The sequence below is a fragment of the Peromyscus californicus genome, unplaced genomic scaffold (genome assembly GCF_007827085.1).
Source record: "Peromyscus californicus insignis strain IS unplaced genomic scaffold, ASM782708v3 Scaffold_10__1_contigs__length_136768540, whole genome shotgun sequence".
Lineage (NCBI taxonomy): Eukaryota > Metazoa > Chordata > Mammalia > Rodentia > Cricetidae > Peromyscus > Peromyscus californicus.
In genome coordinates, this window is record NW_026294391.1 from 136421120 (window position 1) to 136433555 (window position 12436).

The window sequence follows — 12436 nt, forward strand, 5'->3', positions numbered from 1 at the left end:
AAGAAAAAGACAGAGAAAGATTTGCTTTCACAGTGCCTACTTATAATAATTCTCAACCGGTTAAAAGATTTCAATGGAGGGTTCTCCCACAGGGAATGTTGAATAGCCCAACTTTGTGCCAATATTTTGTAAAACAGCCATTAGAAGTGGTACATAAAAATTTCCTAAATCTATAATTTATCATTATATGGATGACATTTTACTAGCTGATTCAAATGCAGATACTTTAGAAAGAATGTTTGAAAAAGTAAAGAAAATTTTGCCTTGCTGGGGATTACAAATTGCTTTAGAAAAGGTACAAAGAGGAGATTCTATTAATTATTTAGGATATAAAATAGAACTTCAAAAAATTAGACCTCAAAAAGTGCAAATTAGGAGAGATCGACTACAGACTCTTAATGACTTTCAAAGATTATTTGGAGACATTTCTCATCTAAGAACTATTGTTGGGGTAAAAAATGATGAACTGAATAATTTGTTTAAAACCTTAGAAGGTGATAAGGACTTAAATAGTCCAAGAGAATTATCACCTGAAGCTGAGAAAGGATTGGCCTTGGTAGAAAAGAAAGTACATGAAGGGCACGTGGATCGTATTGATCCAAAGCTGGATTGCATTTTGGTTATTTTACCTTCTAGGAATTCTCCTACAGGAATATTAATGCAGAGGGAAGATATTATATTGGAATGGATTTTTTTTTTTTTTTTTTGGTTTTTCGAGACAGGGTTTCTCTGTGTAGCTTTGCGCCTGACCTGGAACTCACTTGGTAGCCCACGCTGGCCTCGAACTCACAGAGATCCGCCTGGCTCTGCCTCCCGAGTGCTGGGATTAAAGGCGTGCGCCACCACCGCCCGGCCTGGAATGGATATTTTTACCAAATAAACCAAATAAAAAATTAAAAACTTATGTGGAAAAAATCTCTGAATTGATTTGGAAAGGAAAATTGAGACTTCGTCAATTAGCAGGAATAGACCCAGCAGAAATTGTCGTACCTTTAACTAAGGAGGACATTGAAAAATTATGGATAGAAAATGAAGCTTGGCAAAAAGCTTGTAGTAATTTTTTGGGTGAAATTAACAGCAAATATCCTAAAAGCAATAGAATTGATCTTATAAAGAGAGCTGATTGGATCTTGCCTCGAATTGTGAGAAAAAAACCCATATCTGGAGTTCGTACATTTTATACAGATGCCAACAAACAAGGAAAGGCAGGTTACAAATCAGAAAATTTAAGTGAAGTGGTTCAAAGTCCTTATAATTCAGTTCAAAAATCAGAATTGTATGCTATTCTGTTGGTATTAATGGATTTTTCAGAACCTCTCAATATAGTAACTGACTCTCAGTATGCTGAAAGAGTAGTATTACATATTGAGACTGCAGAATTTATCCACGATGCTTCAGAATTAACTTCAATATTTATTCAATTACAAGATACAATCAGAAAAAGGAGTCATCCTTTATATATAACTCACATCCGATCCCATACTGGTCTGCCAGGCCCTCTAGCACAAGGCAATGATGAGATTGATAAATTATTGATAGGAAATGTGCTGGAGGCCTCAGAATTTCATAAAAAACATCATGTAAATAGTAAAGGTTTAAAAAAGGAATTTTCCATAACCTGGCAACAAGCCAAAGAAATAGTAAAGAAATGTCCTACTTGTTCCTTCTACAATCAAACACCATTACCAGCAGGATGTAACCCAAAGGGTACTCAGAGGAATGAAATCTGGCAGATGGACGTGTTTCACTTTGCAGAATTTGGAAAACTGAAATATGTACACCACACTATCGATACTTATTCAGGATTTCAATGGGCAACTGCTTTGAGTTCTGAAAAAGCTGATTCTGTAATCACTCATTTGCTAGAAGTTATGGCCATTATGGGTATACCTGCACAAATCAAAACTGATAATGCTCCATCATATGTCTCTGTTGAAATGAAACAGTTTTTTGTTTATTATAATATAAACCATGTTACAGGTATACCACATAATCCTACAGGTCAAGCAGTTATAGAAAGATCAAACAGAACCCTAAAGGATATGCTAAATAAACAAAAAGGAGTAACAAAAACCCCCAGAAATAGACTACATAATGCTCTATTAACTTTGAATTTTCTCAATGCCAATGAGAAAGGAACAACAGCTGCAGAGAGACATTGGATAATAGAAAAAACTACGAAATTAAATCAACCTATATACTTTAAGGATGTGCTGACCTCAGAATGGAAACCAGGATATGTGTTACATTGGGGACGAGGTTTTGCTTTTGTTTCTACAGGAGAAGATAAGCTGTGGGTACCATCAAAATTGATAAAGGTTCGATTTGAACAAGAGAGACCTCTTAATTAGAGGAGGTGATAGTTCATCAACTATCGTAAACATCCAATTTAAACTAACTTACACCAGTAACACATACCTTTTCATTTAATCAGATAACTTGTCAAAAAGGAACATCCCAAAAAAAAAAAAACCCACCTTGGGGAAAGGTTTTTGTTTTTGTCTTTTAGGAGAATGAAGGTTAAGGAATCTGAAGAACACTGGACAAATGAGACAACTGAAGAAAAGGGACAAATCATCTATCTTAAGAAACAGAGTGAGATGGCGTATGGTTATGTTATCTAAAAAAAATTTTATGTCTTTCTAAATGTTTGTTTCTGCTGTTCTTTAAAGATTTAACACTATTTAATTTCTAATAGTCCCAGTTCAATTAAAATTTAAAGCTGACTTTGGAGTTGGAGAATGGCTCTCTCCTTCTTTAAACTCAAGCATGTTGTTAGAAGGAAAATGCAAACTCCCTGTATCATGCCAGAAGAAAAGAGCCATCTTCTGCTATGGGACAGGAGAAAAGCCAAATTAATTAAGGGACTATTCTATTACGAATCTCAACTCTTTGATTCTATTCTGATTCTTTAAACTTTTCTTAAAGTATGAATTTTATATCAAAATTTACAAGATCAATATATATATAGATATATATACATTTTAAACTTTAAGATATAAATGGTCATATAGAGTACTAACTAATTCTAAAAGGTTGCATATATAGTCTTTGTGTTCGAGTCTCTTATCAGCTTTTTGCAGGAAATCACGGTTAGGCCTAACATCAACTGAAGTCTCCAGGAAGAAGATGGGGCCCCACAACAACAATTCCATGTGGACAATAATAACATCACTAAGCTGACAAACATCATCTACAGATCAGCTTTGAACTACAAAGTGCTCAGAGCAATTTTGAGAAGAGCTAGCTGAGATGATCCAGTCTCAAAGACTACTTGAATAAGGATTTGAGATAAACCCTGAATTTTGGCATTATACACAGACCGGATAACGAAGGATATATTTACCTTTCCTAGAATTTGACAATTAACCTAAAATTTTTCTTTCAGGATAAAGATACCTTCGCCCATACCCAGCAGGAAGCAATTTCAAGAATACGACGCCCACATTCCCAAAGAGGTGGTGTGGGGCGGTTGGTTTTTTTTTTGGTCTTTTAATGGGTTTTGGGTCTGGGATAATTTTCATTGATTAGGGGGGTTGGTTACAAGTTGTTGTCAAGGGTTAGGAAAAAGGCTAAGCAAAGGAGATTAGATTTAAGGTTCTTATAAAAAAAAAGAAAGAAAGAAAAGAAAAATGTAAATACTTTACATTGGATTGGATTGTTTTATATTGTATACAAATTATATATATTGAAATTGATATTGTTAGAAAATGTTATATATATTTTTCTAATTGTACCATTCATCTAACAATGTAATGCAATTTTCTGATCCTTGAATGTTATTACCAACTATTAGGATATAAAGAAATGAAAGTTAGTAGTTAGATATTATAATAGAACTTGTAGTTATATTAGGTATGTTTTCAAGATTGAGTAGATATATTTTAGATAGACAGGTTATCTTCAAACCCTTCAGAGATCTACAGAATATGGCATTTAAAATGTTTTAATAACTTAGAAAATTTTTCTTTTTTGTTATGACTACGAGACATGTCGGCTTCTGGCAGTACCAATCTACTTCAGAGAAAATATGGGCATTGAAGAAACTGTATATGGAGTTAGCTTTCATTATGGCAAAAGTTAGCCACTGGACAGCAAAGTAACCTCGAATAAACAAGATAAAATGAACAGACAGGACATGAAACAAAGGACTACTGATTCTTGCCAAAACAAGTGTGGTTATGGCTTTATCAAAAGGCATCTTCAGAGGCCAGGACAATATGGCACCATCCCTGAAGTGGCCTTCGCAATTCGGAAAAGGTACAGTGCCCTTTTCTTCGAAGGCAGCTGAACAGGCAGTGGGCCGATGGCCTCTGATGTGCAATGGAACAGCAGCTGAAACAGTTATTCTTGAAGAGTAACTAAGCTCACGCCTCTCAATAGTAGACTGGCATTTGATAGAGGGATATGGAGAAGAATGGGATGCTGAGATGAAGCCATATATACACAGCCAAGAAGAATGAACAGCTGAATTAAAAAACCATCAACAATTTCCAGAATTTAAAATCCTGAATCATGACATGACACTAGTGGAATTCAGGTGTTTCTGGTACATGGACTGCTCTCACTCAATGTGAGGTTGAACTGTTGACCTTGTGTACATCCTACTTCACAAATGAGTCTGTCAGATATGCTAAGCCTATAGGCTGAAGATGATGCCCCAGCACTGCGGAGAAACCTCAGGTGACTGTCCAGACAGCTGGCTGTTTCTGTCAACTCACAAATTTTTTGGAAGTTGCTTGCATGCACTTCCTGTTTTTATTTTTGTTAGCTAATATTATTTCCTTCTTGGGTCTCTGAGGGAGTTGAAGATTAGTTAGTTATAGTTGAAGGTTAGTTAGTTGAAGATTAATTAGGATACATTTTGGACTTACCAAAATAGGATAGATAATGAAATTATTTTCTCTGAATTTGTCAAATACAAATGGACTAGACATTGTTTAGGTATTTATTACTTGTATATATTGTATATAGTTATTGTCCTTTTGTATATAGTTTTTCTTATATTAGTTATAAGCTTTTTCCTTTTTATTAAAATAGAAAAGGGGAAATATGGTGATATTTTATTTGTATTAAAATGTTATTTGTATGTTAATAAATAAAGTTGCCCGGGGGTCAGAGCTATTAGCAAGCCATAGGAAAGCAGGGCATTGGTAGCTTACGCTTGTAATTCCAGCACTTGGTAGGCAGAGCTGGGTAAGTCTCTGTGTGTTCAGGGATACAGCCATTATTGGATACACATGCCTTTAATCTTAATACCAATCATGGAAAACCTGGAGGCCTATACAGACAGGCCGTGAGGAGGCGGTCATGTGTTTGGGTTTACAACCAATGAGAAGGCAAGACAGGAACTCTATATAAAGACTTTAACACAGGGGTAGCTCTGGTTCGGAGAGGTAGGACCACCGCAGGAGGAAGGGTAAGGTTTTAGCTCTTAGCTCTGACCTCTTGGCTTTCTTCTTTGCATTGGTTCTGTGTTTCTTATTTAATAAGAAGGTTGGATACATCTACATATATACTTTAAGGATGTGCTGACCTCAGAATGGAAACCAGGATATGTGTTACATTGGGGACGAGGTTTTGCTTTTGTTTCTACAGGAGAAGATAAGCTGTGGGTACCATCAAAATTGATAAAGGTTCGATTTGAACAAGAGAAACCTCTTAATTAGAGGAGGTGATAGTTCATCAACTATCGTAAACATCCAATTTAAACTAACTTACACCAGTAACACATGCGTTTTCATTTAATCAGATAACTTGTCAAAAAGGAACATCCCCCCCCCCAAAAAAAAACCACCTTGGGGAAAGGTTTTTGTTTTTGTCTTTTAGGAGAATGAAGGTTAAGGAATCTGAAGAACACTGGACAAATGAGACAACTGAAGAAAAGGGACAAATCATCTATCTTAAGAAACAGAGTGAGGTGGCGTATGGTTATGTTATCTAAAAAAATTTTTATGTCTTTCTAAATGTTTGTTTCTGCTGTTCTTTAAAGATTTAACACTATTTAATTTCTAATAGTCCCAGTTCAATTAAAATTTAAAGCTGACTTTGGAGTTGGAGAATGGCTCTCTCCTTCTTTAAACTCAAGCATGTTGTTAAAAGGAAAATGCAAACTCCCTGTATCATGCCAGAAGAAAAGAGCCATCTTCTGCTATGGGACAGGAGAAAAGCCAAATTAATTAAGGGACTATTCTATTACGAATCTCAACTCTTTGATTCTATTCTGATTCTTTAAACTTTTCTTAAAGTATGAATTTTATATCAAAATTTACAAGATCAATATATATATAGATATATATACATTTTAAACTTTAAGATATAAATGGTCATATAGAGTACTAACTAATTCTAAAAAGTTGCATATATAGTCTTTGTGTTCGAGTCTCTTATCAGCTTTTTGCAGAAAATCACGGTTAGGCCTAACATCAACTGAAGTCTCCAGGAAGAAGATGGGGCCCCACAACAACAACAATTCCACGTGGACAATAATAACATCACTAAGCTGACAAACATCATCTACAGATCAGCTTTGAACTACAAAGTGCTCAGAGCAATTTTGAGAAGAGCTAGCTGAGATGATCCAGTCTCAAAGACTACTTGAATAAGGATTTGAGATAAACCCTGATATTTGGCATTATACACAGACTGGATAACGAAGGATATATTTACCTTTCCTAGAATTTGACAATTAACCTAAAATTTTTCTTTCAGGATAAAGATACCTTCGCCCATACCCAGCAGGAAGCAATTTCAAGAATACGACGCCCACATTCCCAAAGAGGTGGTGTGGGGCGGTTGGTTTTTTTTTGGTCTTTTAATGGGTTTTGGGTCTGGGATAATTTTCATTGATTAGGGGGGTTGGTTACAAGTTGTTGTCAAGGGTTAGGAAAAAGGCTAAGCAAAGGAGATTAGATTTAAGGTTCTTATAAAAAAAAAAGAAAGAAAGAAAAGAAAAATGTAAATACTTTACATTGGATTGGATTGTTTTATATTGTATACAAATTATATATATTGAAATTGATATTGTTAGAAAATGTTATATATATTTTTTTAATTGTACCGTTCATCTAACAATATAATGCAATTTTCTGATCCTTGAATGTTATTACCAACTATTAGGATATAAAGAAATGAAAGTTAGTAGTTAGACATTATAATAGAACTTGTAGTTATATTAGATATGTTTTCAAGATTGAGTAGATATATTTTAGATAGACAGGTTATCTTCAAACCCTTCAGAGATCTACAGAATATGGCATTTAAAATGTTTTAATAACTTAGAAAATTTTTCTTTTTTGTTATGATTATGAGACATGTCGGCTCCTGGCAGTACCAATCTACTTCAGAGAAAATATGGGCATGAAGAAACTGTATATGGAGTTAGCTTTCATTGTGGCTAAAGTTAGCCACTGGACAACAAAGTATCCTCGAATCAACTGCTGACAAAATGAACAGACAGGACATGAAACAAAGGACTACTGATTCTTGCCAAAACAAGTGTGGTTATGGCTTTATCAAAAGGCATCTTCAGAGGCCAGGACAATATGGCACCATCCCTGAAGTGGCCTTAGCAATTCAGAAAAGGTACAGTGCCCTTTTCTTCGAAGGCAGCTGAACAGGCAGTGGGCCGATGGCCTCTGATGTGCAATGGAACAGCAGCTGAAACAGTTATTCTTGAAGAGTAACTAAGCTCACGCCTCTCAATAGTAGACTGGCATTTGATAGAGGGATATGGAGAAGAATGGGATGCTGAGATGAAGCCATATATACACAGCCAAGAAGAATGGACAGCTGAATTAAAAAACCATCAACAATTTCCAGAATTTAAAATCCTGAATCATGACATGACACTAGTGGAATTCAGGTGTTTCTGGTACATGGACTGCTCTCACTCAATGTGAGGTTGAACTGTTGACCTTGTGTACATCCTACTTCACAAATGAGTCTGTCAGATATGCTAAGCCTATAGGCTGAAGATGATGCCCCAGCACTGCGGAGAAACCTCAGGTGACTGTCCAGACAGCTGGCTGTTTCTGTCAACTCACAAATTTTTTGGAAGTTGCTTGCATGCACTTCCTGTTTTTATTTTTGTTAGCTAATATTATTTCCTTCTTGGGTCTCTGAGGGAGTTGAAGATTAGTTAGTTATAGTTGAAGGTTAGTTAGTTGAAGATTAATTAGGATACATTTTGGACTTACCAAAATAGGATAGATAATGAAATTATTTTCTCTGAATTTGTCAAATACAAATGGACTAGACATTGTTTAGGTATTTATTACTTGTATATATTGTATATAGTTATTGTCCTTTTGTATATAGTTTTTCTTATATTAGTTATAAGCTTTTTCCTTTTTATTAAAATAGAAAAGGGGAAATATGGTGATATTTTATTTGTATTAAAATGTTATTTGTATGTTAATAAATAAAGTTGCCCGGGGGTCAGAGCTATTAGCAAGCCATAGGAAAGCAGGGCATTGGTAGCTTACGCTTGTAATTCCAGCACTTGGTAGGCAGAGCTGGGTAAGTCTCTGTGTGTTCAGGGATACAGCCATTATTGGATACACATGCCTTTAATCTTAATACCAATCATGGAAAACCTGGAGGCCTATACAGACAGGCCGTGAGGAGGCGGTCATGTGTTTGGGTTTACAACCAATGAGAAGGCAAGACAGGAACTCTATATAAAGACTTTAACACAGGGGTAGCTCTGGTTCGGAGAGGTAGGACCACCGCAGGAGGAAGGGTAAGGTTTTAGCTCTTAGCTCTGACCTCTTGGCTTTCTTCTTTGCATTGGTTCTGTGTTTCTTATTTAATAAGAAGGTTGGATACATCTACATATATACTTTAAGGATGTGCTGACCTCAGAATGGAAACCAGGATATGTGTTACATTGGGGACGAGGTTTTGCTTTTGTTTCTACAGGAGAAGATAAGCTGTGGGTACCATCAAAATTGATAAAGGTTCGATTTGAACAAGAGAAACCTCTTAATTAGAGGAGGTGATAGTTCATCAACTATCGTAAACATCCAATTTAAACTAACTTACACCAGTAACACATGCGTTTTCATTTAATCAGATAACTTGTCAAAAAGGAACATCCCCCCCCCAAAAAAAAAACCACCTTGGGGAAAGGTTTTTGTTTTTGTCTTTTAGGAGAATGAAGGTTAAGGAATCTGAAGAACACTGGACAAATGAGACAACTGAAGAAAAGGGACAAATCATCTATCTTAAGAAACAGAGTGAGGTGGCGTATGGTTATGTTATCTAAAAAAATTTTTATGTCTTTCTAAATGTTTGTTTCTGCTGTTCTTTAAAGATTTAACACTATTTAATTTCTAATAGTCCCAGTTCAATTAAAATTTAAAGCTGACTTTGGAGTTGGAGAATGGCTCTCTCCTTCTTTAAACTCAAGCATGTTGTTAAAAGGAAAATGCAAACTCCCTGTATCATGCCAGAAGAAAAGAGCCATCTTCTGCTATGGGACAGGAGAAAAGCCAAATTAATTAAGGGACTATTCTATTACGAATCTCAACTCTTTGATTCTATTCTGATTCTTTAAACTTTTCTTAAAGTATGAATTTTATATCAAAATTTACAAGATCAATATATATATAGATATATATACATTTTAAACTTTAAGATATAAATGGTCATATAGAGTACTAACTAATTCTAAAAAGTTGCATATATAGTCTTTGTGTTCGAGTCTCTTATCAGCTTTTTGCAGAAAATCACGGTTAGGCCTAACATCAACTGAAGTCTCCAGGAAGAAGATGGGGCCCCACAACAACAACAATTCCACGTGGACAATAATAACATCACTAAGCTGACAAACATCATCTACAGATCAGCTTTGAACTACAAAGTGCTCAGAGCAATTTTGAGAAGAGCTAGCTGAGATGATCCAGTCTCAAAGACTACTTGAATAAGGATTTGAGATAAACCCTGATATTTGGCATTATACACAGACTGGATAACGAAGGATATATTTACCTTTCCTAGAATTTGACAATTAACCTAAAATTTTTCTTTCAGGATAAAGATACCTTCGCCCATACCCAGCAGGAAGCAATTTCAAGAATACGACGCCCACATTCCCAAAGAGGTGGTGTGGGGCGGTTGGTTTTTTTTTGGTCTTTTAATGGGTTTTGGGTCTGGGATAATTTTCATTGATTAGGGGGGTTGGTTACAAGTTGTTGTCAAGGGTTAGGAAAAAGGCTAAGCAAAGGAGATTAGATTTAAGGTTCTTATAAAAAAAAAAGAAAGAAAGAAAAGAAAAATGTAAATACTTTACATTGGATTGGATTGTTTTATATTGTATACAAATTATATATATTGAAATTGATATTGTTAGAAAATGTTATATATATTTTTTTAATTGTACCGTTCATCTAACAATATAATGCAATTTTCTGATCCTTGAATGTTATTACCAACTATTAGGATATAAAGAAATGAAAGTTAGTAGTTAGACATTATAATAGAACTTGTAGTTATATTAGATATGTTTTCAAGATTGAGTAGATATATTTTAGATAGACAGGTTATCTTCAAACCCTTCAGAGATCTACAGAATATGGCATTTAAAATGTTTTAATAACTTAGAAAATTTTTCTTTTTTGTTATGATTATGAGACATGTCGGCTCCTGGCAGTACCAATCTACTTCAGAGAAAATATGGGCATGAAGAAACTGTATATGGAGTTAGCTTTCATTGTGGCTAAAGTTAGCCACTGGACAACAAAGTATCCTCGAATCAACTGCTGACAAAATGAACAGACAGGACATGAAACAAAGGACTACTGATTCTTGCCAAAACAAGTGTGGTTATGGCTTTATCAAAAGGCATCTTCAGAGGCCAGGACAATATGGCACCATCCCTGAAGTGGCCTTAGCAATTCAGAAAAGGTACAGTGCCCTTTTCTTCGAAGGCAGCTGAACAGGCAGTGGGCCGATGGCCTCTGATGTGCAATGGAACAGCAGCTGAAACAGTTATTCTTGAAGAGTAACTAAGCTCACGCCTCTCAATAGTAGACTGGCATTTGATAGAGGGATATGGAGAAGAATGGGATGCTGAGATGAAGCCATATATACACAGCCAAGAAGAATGGACAGCTGAATTAAAAAACCATCAACAATTTCCAGAATTTAAAATCCTGAATCATGACATGACACTAGTGGAATTCAGGTGTTTCTGGTACATGGACTGCTCTCACTCAATGTGAGGTTGAACTGTTGACCTTGTGTACATCCTACTTCACAAATGAGTCTGTCAGATATGCTAAGCCTATAGGCTGAAGATGATGCCCCAGCACTGCGGAGAAACCTCAGGTGACTGTCCAGACAGCTGGCTGTTTCTGTCAACTCACAAATTTTTTGGAAGTTGCTTGCATGCACTTCCTGTTTTTATTTTTGTTAGCTAATATTATTTCCTTCTTGGGTCTCTGAGGGAGTTGAAGATTAGTTAGTTATAGTTGAAGGTTAGTTAGTTGAAGATTAATTAGGATACATTTTGGACTTACCAAAATAGGATAGATAATGAAATTATTTTCTCTGAATTTGTCAAATACAAATGGACTAGACATTGTTTAGGTATTTATTACTTGTATATATTGTATATAGTTATTGTCCTTTTGTATATAGTTTTTCTTATATTAGTTATAAGCTTTTTCCTTTTTATTAAAATAGAAAAGGGGAAATATGGTGATATTTTATTTGTATTAAAATGTTATTTGTATGTTAATAAATAAAGTTGCCCGGGGGTCAGAGCTATTAGCAAGCCATAGGAAAGCAGGGCATTGGTAGCTTACGCTTGTAATTCCAGCACTTGGTAGGCAGAGCTGGGTAAGTCTCTGTGTGTTCAGGGATACAGCCATTATTGGATACACATGCCTTTAATCTTAATACCAATCATGGAAAACCTGGAGGCCTATACAGACAGGCCGTGAGGAGGCGGTCATGTGTTTGGGTTTACAACCAATGAGAAGGCAAGACAGGAACTCTATATAAAGACTTTAACACAGGGGTAGCTCTGGTTCGGAGAGGTAGGACCACCGCAGGAGGAAGGGTAAGGTTTTAGCTCTTAGCTCTGACCTCTTGGCTTTCTTCTTTGCATTGGTTCTGTGTTTCTTATTTAATAAGAAGGTTGGATACATCTACATATATACTTTAAGGATGTGCTGACCTCAGAATGGAAACCAGGATATGTGTTACATTGGGGACGAGGTTTTGCTTTTGTTTCTACAGGAGAAGATAAGCTGTGGGTACCATCAAAATTGATAAAGGTTCGATTTGAACAAGAGAAACCTCTTAATTAGAGGAGGTGATAGTTCATCAACTATCGTAAACATCCAATTTAAACTAACTTACACCAGTAACACATGCGTTTTCATTTAATCAGATAACTTGTCAAAAAGGAACATCCCCCCCCCAAAAA